Consider the following 12,876-nt stretch of genomic DNA (forward strand, 5'->3'; position numbering starts at 1 on the left):
TAAATTAAACGTGTACTTTATTTTCCTTGTATAAAGTGGCTGCAGTCATTTAATCAATGCTAATTATTTTTCATGCAACCAATTCTACTTAATAAGCTGCAACATGCAAAACTGCTCAGTTTCTTTTCCTTCTTAAGTGATCAATATTTCCACTAACTGCTTTGCTTTACCCAATTTACACAAAGGTTGGTTTTTCCAAAGGATGTAACTATGGATTGTAGAAAGGACAGTTTAAATATATTACTTGTTTTTTGCATGTTATGGTGCCTTGTTTTTAGGTTTTAATTCAATAAAGCAAGCCTCTAGACAGGCCTGCAAACACACATTTATACTCTCACACAACACAGGACCTATATGCAGATGAAATCATAGCTGACATTAATAGGTAAACACAGTGACGTAAACAAACACCATTAAAAACCTGAGATGTTTTATTTAGCTGAGATTTATTTGCCCCAATGGCTCAGCTGCAGGGTTTGTTTAACAGGTAAGGGTGATGTTGCTGATGATGGTAGTGGTGGGGAAGGAGGAGGGGAAGGTTCTTTTAGGGGATGCAAACAGAGGTAATTATACTCCACATACTTGTAGTATAGGGGTCAGCGCAAGTCCGTCCCCTTTGTTTCACAATCAATAGCAGAGGAGCTAGCTGAGATGGAGATGAAGGGACGAAGAGGAGAATGAACTTGAAGAAAATTTATAAGTTTTTACGTGTAGGATTAAACATCTAAAGGTATGTCTGGACAGTTGCGAATACAAAACAACAGCTGATTAGTGACTTTAGGAGGTCAGATGCAGCAGAGAAATCTCCAGTTGTAGCTACCGGTCTTTGCAAATGTTATACTCAGCAAATGGTTGGAGGAGATAATACAGTATTTAAGATAGTATGATCTAGGGGTAAAGAGAGAGAAACTTAGCTTACACCTACACTCACTGGCCGCCTTATCAGGTACACTTTATCAAATGTACAGTTGCGGATAATACAAACAGTGAATCAGGGAATCATGTGGTGGCAACTCTATACATTTAGGCTTATGTCAAAGCTCAAAATGAGCATAAGAAAAAGAAAAAAACACAGATTTAGGTGACTTTAATGTGGCAGGGATGTTGGGGCAGGCTGACTATTTCAAAAACTGCTGATCAACCAGGATTTGTTCTTGTAAAAAAGAAAATATCCAGTGAGAGGGAGTTACTTCAATGGAAATGCCTCATTGATGTCAAAGGACAACGGGCAGACTGGCTCAGGTTGAGAGGAAGTTAAATGTGGAACAAATGAGCACTTGCTGCCTGGAACGCACAACACATCAAACCTTGTAGCAGATTGGAAAAATATTACTTGGTCCAATTAGTCTACAGCCGAGCCGAAACATTCAGATGGTGTAATCAATATGAAAGCATAGATTCATCCCACCTTACATCAAAGCTACAGGCTGGCAGTGGTAGTGTAATGATATGGGGCATATTTCTTTACCAACCCAGCAATATTTGAATGTCACAGTCTACGTGAGTAATTGCATATCCCCTATGACCACAGTCAACACATCTTTTTATGGCTACTTCCAACAGGATAATGCATAAATGTGACAAAGCTCAGATCATCTCAAACTGGTACCTTAAACATGACAATGAGTTCACTGTTCTCCAATGGCCTACAGAGTCAGCCGATCACAGTCCAACAGAACACCTTTTGAAAGAGTTGGAACCGGATGTTTGTGTCACGGATTTCAATATGGACCCAGGAAATGTACTTGACAGTGTTTTACATGGCTAAGCCTATATATAAATATCTATCAGGCACTTATATAAGATATGGGTTGGTAAAAAAATTGTCTAAAAAGGCAGATTAAAAGTGGCACATCATACTGTGTTTGTATGAATGAAAAACGGATGCCACTTCTCCAGGGCCTACACATGAAATTGAGACAGAAAAGCATTTATTCCCTCTGAGCTGAGGTAGTAATCTATCTTGGATCGTGTGCACTTCCTCCGCCTGACTGAAAGATAAAAATGAAGGGGGGGCTTGGGGCTGGTTGGGGTGCTACTGTGGTAAAATCATTCTTCAGCCAAATGGATAAACATGAATGGCAGTCTTTTTACAAGCGATATGGATGTTGTTGTCACAGATCCATGGGAGACAAGAGTGGGGTATCTTAATGGCGAGGAGGATGAGGCCTCATCGATTCGCCCACCGCTTTGGGAGAGGAAAATGGCTAACTGAAGCAAAAGGTATCTTTCTACTGCTTGCTGATATTGTTTCTTTATAGAGATTTGAAACCTTGAGTTGAAGTGCCCACCCCATTTTGCTGCCAATTACAAATGCAATTAGGCCTTAATGTGTCCAGGGTTGGCAGAATTTACCCCGTTATGTAACCAAGAGTTGCCCCTTCTAACTCAACCCCTGCCCGAGCAGGGTTTGGCGTTTCTGACAAGTCATTGTTTTGTTTCATCTTGTCAGTGCTTTGAAGTGCGAAGCGCCAGCAGGGGGATGCACGATTATTCAGCTAAACTCTGCAGAGGAAATTACAGCTCTGAGACAGCAGGTGCATGGAAAAATACCCCCCTCCCTCCTATCCTCAGGCATAAACAGGAGCACAGGCATGGACACAGAAGCAAATATGCCAAAATGTACATGAAAAATAAATGAAAATAGCATGCATCACAAAGATAAAGTCGCATTTTGTCATTTTGAATAAATGCTCAAATCCTCTCCTCCTACAATCCGTGGGGGAAAAAAAACATAAAACACAAGCAGCACAATCACTCTGTGACACAGATCCGCACATGATCTCCCAAGAATGCAGCGAGCAAGCATGCAGGAGCTTTTCTAGATGAGGTAATTCTGTTCCTGTTTGTTTGACAGAGGGAAAAAAGAGGGAAAAGATAGAGGTAGAGGAGGGTGGGGGTTTAAATCTAACATAGGAGGCCTGTGGCAGAGCCCCCAGGATCAAATTCAATTCTGGCAAGATACACATTAAACCCCGTCAATCACGGGAGTGCCCTTGGAATTGTGATGAGAGCAGTGGGGGAGTCTCTTTTTGCACGAAAGCGGGGATGAACCTTCTTTAAATCTGCTTTGGCACATTCGAGAACCTGCATCATCCTGGGGGGTCCCTGTACTCGATTCTACATGCTCCTATCTCAACTCAAAAACATTTATGTTCACTAAAGTTACCCCTTTACATCCTCAGGCTGTGTGAAAGACTGTTTAAACCACAAAGAAAGCAGACATTTACAAAAAATTATCATGATAGCTATAATATCAATAAAGAAATAGAACATACTACATTTTAACCAAATTCTTCTGCTCCTAAATTATCAATATTAATCGGTTTAAATTCAAATGTTAAGATCAACTTTTTTCCTGATGAATACACATACATTCCCACAGATCATTGATAAATTTCATAACTAAGTTAATAACTTTAGGTTAAGGATTTAACCCCGGTTCTCTGAAACATGAGTGAGGTATCTCACTATGGGACACGCCTCCAGCGCCTGTCCCCCAGAAGCTCTATTACATTATGCGAGTCTTGACTGGCAGGCGGAAGTGACGTCGGCTCCCATGGGAGGGACTTCCTCCCAGTATAAAAGCCGACGTCACGTAGGTGATCTTCAGTTTAATAAGCACACCTCTTCCTCGCTCCCTGCAAGGAGGGTGATCTGGTGAGATACCTCACTCATGTTTCAGAGAACCGGGGTTAAATCCTTAACCTAAAGTTCTCTTTCAACATTCGTTTCGGTATCTCACTATGGGATATTTCTGCTCCCGTATTGCCAGATAAGCTCACTCGAAGACCAACAGATGCATCTTGCATTCATCAGAATCAGAATCAGAAAAGCTTTATTGCCAAGTACGTTTTTGGACATACAAGGAATTTGTTTTGGCGTAGTCGGTGCAATACAGTACAAATTAAACAGTACAAACATATCTACAATATAATATAAATATAAGTGCACAGTTTTAAGTGAGTGAGAGTAAATATAGAGCAGTATAAGATGCAAGAGCAATACAACAGTGCAGGTGATCATTGTGCAAGTAAAGCAGTGCAAGTAAGCAGGAGTCCAAGCTGAGCGTTAATGTAACGCATAGAGTTACAGGTTACAGGTGTCCTGTCAGCAAAAAAAGGGGGGGTGTGGGGGAAAGGGAGAGTGTCAGTGTGGTTTCCGGGCTTTGTTAACCAGGCTGGTGGCAGATGGGAAAAAACTGTTCTTGTGGCGTGAGGTTTTGGTCCGGATGGACCGCAGCCTCCTGCCAGAGGGGAGAGTCTCAAAGAGTCTGTGACCGGGGTGGGAGGGATCAGCCAGAATCTTCCCTGCCCGCTTCAGGGTCCTGGAGGTGTACAGTTCCTGGAGCGACAGTAGACTGCAGCCAATCACCTTCTCAGCAGACCGAATGACACGCTGCAGCCTGCCCTTATCCTTGGCTGTAGCAGCGGCGTACCAGATGGTGATGGAGGAGGTGAGGATGGACTCAATGATGGCTGTGTAGAAGTGCACCATCATAGTCTTTGGCAGGTTGAATTTCTTCAGCTGCCGCAGGAAGAACATCCTCTGCTGGGCTTTCTTGATGAGGGAGCTGATGTTTGGCTCCCACTTGAGATCCTGGGAGATGATGGTTCCCAGGAAGCGGAAAGATTCCACAGTGTCAATTGTGGAGTCACAGAGGGTGATGGGGGCAGGTGGGGCTGGGTTCTGCCTGAAGTTCACAACCATCTCCACTGTCTTTAGAGCGTTGAGCTCAAGGTTGTTCTGGCTGCACCAGTCCAACAGATGGTCCACCTCCCATCTGTATGCGGACTCGTCACCATCAGAGATGAGTCCGATCAGGGTGGTGTCGTCCGCAAACTTCAGAAGCTTGACAGACTGGTGACTGGAGGTGCAGCTGTTGGTGTACAGGGAGAAGAGCAGAGGAGAGAGAACACAGCCTTGGGGAGAACCGGTGCTGATGGTCAGGGAGTCAGAGACGTGCTTCCCCAGCCTCACGCGCTGCTTCCTGTCAGACAGGAAGTCAGTGATCCACCTGCAGGTGGAGTCGGGCACACTCAGCTGGGAGAGCTTCTCCTGTAGCAATGTGGAACCCACACCCAGCACCGTGTGAGCCAGTGTGGGCCTGGTGACATCCAGTTTATAGAACCTAGTGAAGGTGTGAGGGGTCGCCCAGTTGGTAGCCTCACATATTTCCTCCACAGGTATACCCTGGAACAACGCCCAGGATGAGGCCACACCACAAGTGGAATGAGCCCGCAGACCTGCAGGGGGTGCAAGGCCTCTGCTCTCATAAGCCATAATAATAGCCCCCACTACCCAATGCGAAAGACGTTGCTTTGTGAGAGGCTTTCCTTTATGTGATGAAGCCCACAACACAAACAGCTGCTCTGATTTACGAAAATCTGCTGTTTTTTCCACATAGAACCGCAGAGCTCGTACTGGGCAGAGCGTATGCAGTCGTTCATGCTCCTGAAAGGAGAATGGTGGTGGGTAGAAAGCCATTAATTCAAGGGCACGGCATGGCAGAGCCGTAGCAACCTTAGGTATAAAGGCAGGATTAGGTTTCAGTAAAACCCTTGACTCACCCAGAAACTGCATGCAGGACGGGTTAACTGAGAACGCTTGAATGTCACTCACACGCTTAGCAGAAACCAGAGCAATCAATAAGGCCATTTTAAAGGAAAGCACTTTGAGCTCAACCTGCTGCAACGATTCGAACGGTGCACGTGACAACGCATCGAGTACCATAGGTAAATCCCATGAAGGAGTGAGACTCCTCGACACTGGATGGAGCCGTCATGCACCTTTCATGAATTGACACACCAGGTGGTGCTGCCCCACTGTTTTGTCACCAAAGCCAACGTGACAGGCTGAAATAGCAGCCAGGTACACCTTCACAGTGGAAAAAGCCAAGCCTTTATCCAACAGTGCCTGCAGAAAAGTTAAAACGTCCAACACAGGGCTTTGCCTTACGCTCACCATAGGTTTTGCCCACCAACCCACGAATGCCTGCCATTTACCCTCATACACGTTACGCGTGGAAACGGCCCTTGCATTTTGAATTGTGTCAATAACGTTCTGGGGAAGCCCACTGGCAGCCAGATTTAACCCCTCACAGGCCAGGCCCATAGGGCCATGCGCCCTGGATGCGGATGAAATATTTCTCCGCGTGCCTGCGTCAGGAGATCTCTGCGGAGGGGAAGCCGCCATGGCTCGCCGTGTAGCATCTGAAAAATCTCCACTAGCCAGTGTTTCCCTGGCCAGCGGGGAGCTATCAAAATGAGTGAGTGTTTTCCCTCTCGCACCATGGCGAGAGTAGGAATGATCAGTTCCAGCGGGGGAAAGGCGTACAGTGCGCCATTTGTGCGCTAGAGCATCCAGTCCAAGTGGAGCTTGTTGCTCTGTCAGTGAGAAAAACATCGGACAGTGAGCATTTTCCCCTGATGCGAAGAGGTCGACCCCCGCTCGGCCGTACCTCTTCCATATCTGGGACATCACATCGCGGTGGAGTTTCCACTCTTTGTAGCGGGGATTGCCCCTTGACAGCAGATCCGCGCCTCTGTTCATTACCCCTGGCACGTGAGTCGCTCATAGCGACAGCAAGTGTGAGCTGGTCCAGATTATCAGTCTGTATGCCAGCTCGTGTAAATGACGTGAGCGCAGACCCCCCTGTCTGTTGATGTAAGCAACCACTGTTGTGTTGTCCGTTCTGACCAAAACATGGTGCCCTTTGATAAAGGGCAGAAAGTGTCTCAGTGCCAGCATCACGACCAGGAGTTCCAGACAATTTATGTGAGCTGTCTGTGTTTGTGGACTCCAAACGGCGTTTACCATCATCCCGTCGTGAGTGGCTCCCCAGCCTGTCAGCGAGGCATCTGTGGTTCCCATGGTAACGCCGGTGTTGATAAAACCGGGACGCTTCCACGGGCTCAGTGCGCGTGCACATATGAGAGAAACCAGGACGCTGCGGTGAGCATGGTGTGTGGGGCTCAAGCTGAGTGACGCCACCCACCTTTGAAACGGGCGCATGTGTGATGACCGCAGACGCCATCAGACCGAGCAGTCTGAGGCATAACCTGAATTTCACCTGTGTGCCTCTGCGAAAGAGTGCCAGACAAGCCTGAAAGGCTTTTACTCGTTCTGCTGAGAGGCGCGCTCTGAACTCGACTGAATTCAGGGACAGGCCAATGAAGGTGATTGTTTTTACTGGGGTTAAAATGCTCTTTTCCCAGTTTATTGTGAATCCCAGAGCTGTCAGATGTAAAGTAAGCATCTCGGCATGCGTCATGAGCTCCTCTAAAGACTGGGCTGCAATCAGCCAATCGTCTATATACGTCGCCAGACGCATCCCCCTTTCCCTCAGAGGCGCAATGGCTGCCTCGGTGCATTTCACGAACACACATGGGCTCAGTGAGAGGCCAAAAAGAAGTACCAGGTACTCGTATATCTTTCCCTGAAACGCAAATCTGAGATACTTTCTGTGAGGGGGGTAGATAGGGATGTGAAAATATGCGTCTTTTAAATCTATGGAGACGAACCAGTCTCCTGGACGCACAAACTTTATCAGAGCTGCGTGTGTTAGCATCCTGAACGAATGCCGTCTCAGATGTGTTCAGAGCCAGCAAATCCAATATCGGTCGCAGACCCCCGCCCCTTTTCGGCACGAGAAAGTATCTGGAGTAAAAACCCGTCTCTGCTTTGCTCCTGCGATACCAGCCGGACAGCTCTTTTGTGCTGCAGGGAAATTATTTCCTCTTGCAGGATGCGAGCGGACTCTCCCCGGGCGTATGACTGAACTATGCCCTTGAAACGGGGTGGGGCTGTCACAAATTGGAGCCTGTATCCCTTGGATACAGTCTTTATCACCCAATCTGACGCTCCACACGCTCGCCACAGCTGAGTGTTGTTTGCCAGTGGACCTAAAGGTGCTTCCGTGTAAACACTGCGCAACAACAGCTGAGGGATCTGCTGTTCCGCTACAACTGCTAGCTGCGCTCCACCCAGGTCTGCTTCTTCCACAGAAAAAGCAGCCTGCTGTGTTAGAGGTAGGGTGAGAGCTCCCCCTTGTGGCTTCATGTGCAGCTGCACGGCCATGTCCTGTCCTTGTGTTATTTTTAACATATTTTTCATGTTTTTTTGTTGTGGCTGCGCCCTCGGCTCCAGGCCTGGATGCGTGCCAGAAAACAACTTTATTGAACATGTTGTGAAGGGGGAAGTTCGTGTTTTTAGACACTGGCATATGTTTGTGCACTGGTGTGTGCTTTCTGTCCACAGCTGCGGCTCCACTGAGCTCTCGGTGGCTTTGATCCTCCTCCACTTCGGTCGGCTCTGAACGATGAGCTCCAACATCGGCTCTGCAGGCCGTTTGAGTTGCCTTGAACATGGCGTTCTGAACTCGAACTGGAACAGGATGTGTCCTGGTAGGGGGGGTGCAGGTGTCTGGCAGATCCTGCTCTCCCACTCCGAAGACGGCTCTCTAGGTAGCGCGCCTCTTTTTCTTTGCGCTCACAGTAGCGGAAGGGGTCGCTTGGTTTCCAGGCGTCGTCAGGGGAGCAAATGGCTTCCTTCCCCAAGCACCTTTGAGCTCGGTTTGTTTCCCACGGTCCGCTGACTGCGGCTGAGGCTGGCGTTTGGGGATGCGGTAGGCCGGTCGAGCCGCCGCTTGAGCGAACGGCACACGGGGTGCTGGAGGGGGAGGAGGCTGCGCTTTCCTGGGTAGACACAGCTTTAGCACTTCACCTTCCCTTTTTTTTTTTTTTTTTTTTGCATGGCTGCCACAGTGGGGCCAAATAAGCTCTTCGGGTCCACGGGGGTGTCGAGGAGCTGGTTCTTCTCTCTTTGAGACAGGCTAGACAGGTTCAGCCATCTAGCTCTCTCCTGAGTGACCATCAGGGCCATGGCTCTCCCGGATGCTTGGACAGCGCTTCTGTGGAGACGCAGGCATAGATCTGTCACCACGCACAACTCGTCCCACAAATCGGCCATCGGTGTGCCAGTCATCTGCTCCTGTAATTCTGCTTGGTAAGCGAGGAGAAGAGAGGAAGCTTTAAGGCTTTAACAGATGCAGCCACCGCCTTGTAGCTTTTCTCATTCAGAGCGGACTGAAAAGAATCAGCTTTGAAGGGAAGGGTGGGTCCTGCTGCTGTCATGGCTGACTTCTGCGATGGGTGCAGGTGAGATGCCAGCAGAGGTTCTACGGGAGGCAGATGTGAAAAACCGCCGGCCTCCATGCCCATCCAGTCCAGCGCCGACCCTCCCAGGGCGGGGTTGTTGGCGGTGAGAGGATTGCTCCAGGACCGGGTTGCTTCCTCGAGGCACTCGAGAAAGACCGGCAACAGCTGTCTGCTGGAAGATTTGGCTCTAGGAAGCCGCTTCCCCTCATATCGAGATGCGGTAGTTTCGGTGAGGGTTTCCGGCCACTCGATGCCCAGCTTCTTTGCTGCCCTTCTGCAGACATCATGAAGGTCCGTTGCAGTCGGGTTTGGGGAACCGCAGCGACTGGTGTCATCCGTCACCAAGGGCTTTGCAACCGACTGGATGGCATAAGGCCCGCAGTCCAGCTCGTCATCGTCAGACCCGAGACTGATGGACTCCACTTCAGATTTGGATTCAGCGTTAGGAAGAGTGCTGAAACCTGGAAGTGCGGCCTCGTCTTCCTCTGGGTCAGTCAGTGGCGCGACAGCGTCAAGCTGATCACCCCAACTGGCTCCAGCCAAAGTGGGCTCTCTCTCATCAGTACCAGGAAGCTCCGGTGGCGGGGGATTGGCTACCCCCATCATAGGATCAACCTCTGACAGGCTAGCTTGGCGTGCTAGCCTGTGCCGACGAGACTTAAGGGAGAGCCGTGCACAGTGCTCGCAGCTCGCCGGTGACGCCAACGCGTCCTGGGCATGTTGCAGCCCCAGACACGAAGCGCAGACAGAGTGGGTATCTGCCCCAGCTATGAGATTGCCACATGTGCAGGTTCTAGATGGTGGTTTGACTCTGTTCATGGTGAGAACGAGTGCAAGTTACACAACTTCTTAAGCTCCGTTAAGGTTGCAGCTAGTTTGGTGACCAGTTGCAGCGCTGCTGTTTGGTGACAGACCAGCATTGAAAAGGACTCAGAACAGTCGAGCACAGTTATTGAGAAGCGCTCGGCGACCGAGGTGTTAGCTCGCTCTGTGAACAGTTAAGCTAGCTCAAGTTACTGTAATGACCGTCTGAGAGGTGCTTCTGGGAGCGAGAAGAGGTGTTAGACTGAAGATCACCTACGTGACATCGGCTTTTATACTGGGAGGAAGTCCCTCCCATGGGAGCGGACGTCACTTCCGCCTGCCAGTCAAGACTAGCGTAATGTAATAGAGCTTCTGGGGGACAGGCGCTGGAGGCGTGTCCCATAGTGAGATACCAAAACGAATGTTGAAAGAGAACTTTAATTATAGGGCATTTTTGCTGATAAAATCACAAGATTCTTTACAATAAAATGCAATAAAAAAATACACCATCAAAAAATTAAACAATGAAAATAACAGGAAAAACAGGTTAAAACAGGATACAAGGATCAAAAAAAAAAAAAAAAAACAGGACCCCCCAGTGATACCAGAATCATCAAAAAGCGTATTTAAAATATGTGTCTTGAACTGAGACTTACATCTGCCCATACTTACAGCAGATCAGATGGTTCAGGCGAGGGATATACAGCAGGTGTTGATTAGTAGATCGGAGCAAGGGTGAGGTGGTATGAACTTGGAGGAGGTCAGTGAGATATACTACATTGCCAAAAGTATCGGGTCACACCACCAAATCAATGAATTCTGCGGTTGCAATCACTTCCATGGCTGCAAGTGTATAAAGCTTGATGTGGGGAACGCAAAGCTGGCCTGCACAGAGTCCTGACCTCAACCTTCTTGAACACCTTTGGCATGAAAAGACATTTACATCAACAAATTGGACCTTGTAGATTAAGAATAGGATGTCATCAAAGTTCATGTACATGTAAAAAATTGTCCATGTAGGGCCCTGTATATTGTTTTGTGTATTTTAAAATTGATCCTGTAGGTCAACAGAGGCCAATAAAGGTATTGGAGCAGGGAAGTGACATAGCAATACCTGTTTGACTTAGCGAATAACCTAGCTGCAGAACTCTGAATGGACTGTAATTGCTGAACGGCGGTTTAATTGAGTGATAGAAGGAATATATCCTTTCACATTTATGTAGATGACGTTTAGCTTTACGCCTTCTTCTATAAAGCAACTGAAGATTTTCTTATTCAAACATGCTTTTCTTAAGATCTTTTTAAATACTTTAGTATTTGTATAATTTCATTAGTTGTTTTTTTTTCTTGAAATCTCAAAGGTACAGAGATAAGGTCTAAAATTTATTTCATTTATCTCTGTAAGAAAATGTGCTTTAATTTCAGGAAAATAAAAAATAAACAAACAATATCAATAAAAATGTGGATGCTATCCAAAGAAAATAACGTTTGTACACCCTACCCCCTAAGAGCCACTTTTACTCCCTTTGGTTGAAATACTGTGAGCATCATGCTTTCATTTTAAGCATTGAGATTTCTAAGGGGATTCTTGCAGAACATCTCATTGGGATCAAGACTTGGACTTTGACTAGGTGTTAGGCTTTGGATTTCCGAATTACCTAATCCAGCCAGTGCTTGGTAGATATAATGGTATGTTTTGGGATGTTGTCATGTTGCAAGGTGAAGTTCTGCTTCTTCTCTGTTTTTTTACAGATGGTCTCAAATTTTCCTTAAAGGGACATATCATGCTTTTAAATCCTTCCTTTTCACACTTAAATTCTTCAGTTGTGGTCTATATAAAGTGGAACTGCAATGCTTTGGTCTTAATTCCTTGTTATTGTAGCTCCACAGGACCCCCTTTCACCCCTGTTTTGAGGTGCATCTGAAAGAAACTCGTTTTCATGCGGTTTCTTTAAATGCTGTTGAGGCACTTCACACCCCGCCCCCTCATGGGCATAGACCGTTCCGCTTTGATCCGATCGGCAATTGTTGTTGTTTTATAACAATTATCTAGCGCTGCAGACACAAGACAAATATGGCTAATGCATTGCAAAACTGTATATGTAATAATACTATTCAAAACATGCTGTACGGTTATGTCCTCAAGGAGCTAAAAGCAGCACACAACACTAACATAAGCAGAAGGCACAATGCTACTGCTATCAAAACAGTGGCCCGACTAGAAGGCCCGCTCCCTCTCTCGAAGGCCGGGAGAGGACTATAAAATCCAAGAAAGTGAGAAATAAACATGGCGGATACATAAAACTGATCAACCGGACATCCATGACCTTATTTAGCTGCTCTGCAGCAAATACTGTGACGTAACAGTTCAAAAAACCTAATAGATGATAGAGAAAACTGAATGGAATGAGAAATACGACCCAAACAGAATATAAAGATATCTCCGCAACACCTGGAGAGACTAAAATCTACTTTGCTGCACTCTTAGAGACTCCAAGTACACAAAAAAATATATTTACAGGAAAAAAAAGGGGATTCTGCATGATATGTCCCCTTTAAGCACCTTTTAATAAATGGTAGAATTTATGGTGGATTCTACATTAGTAAACTGGCTTGGTCCTGCTGAATCAAGGCATCCCTAAACCATGATACTTCCAGGTCTGTGCTTCACAGTTGGTATGAAGTTATTTTCGTGGAGTGTCAAATATGTCCTCAGTTCTGTCATCCAAATAAATAAACTTTAGACTCATCTGTCCAAAGAAGTCCTGGTCTTTGTCTATGTTCTGTCTGGCAAACTTCAGTCTGGCCTTTGTGTTTTCCTCAGGGAGCAAAGGTTTATCTTTGCAAACCTCCATAAAAGATAAACTTGTGCAGTCCTTTTTGGCATGTACTTTCATATTAATAGTAGAAAGAG

At 46.7% G+C, this 12,876-nt stretch overlaps 1 pseudogene; it reads right to left on the bottom strand.

The window, feature by feature from the left end:
- Window positions 1-6,089: 6,089 nt before the first annotated feature.
- Window positions 6,090-8,079, bottom strand: LOC124883410 (annotated as a pseudogene).
- Window positions 8,080-12,876: the final 4,797 nt, after the last annotated feature.

This window comes from Girardinichthys multiradiatus, chromosome 17 (assembly GCF_021462225.1).
Source record: "Girardinichthys multiradiatus isolate DD_20200921_A chromosome 17, DD_fGirMul_XY1, whole genome shotgun sequence".
NCBI lineage: Eukaryota > Metazoa > Chordata > Actinopteri > Cyprinodontiformes > Goodeidae > Girardinichthys > Girardinichthys multiradiatus.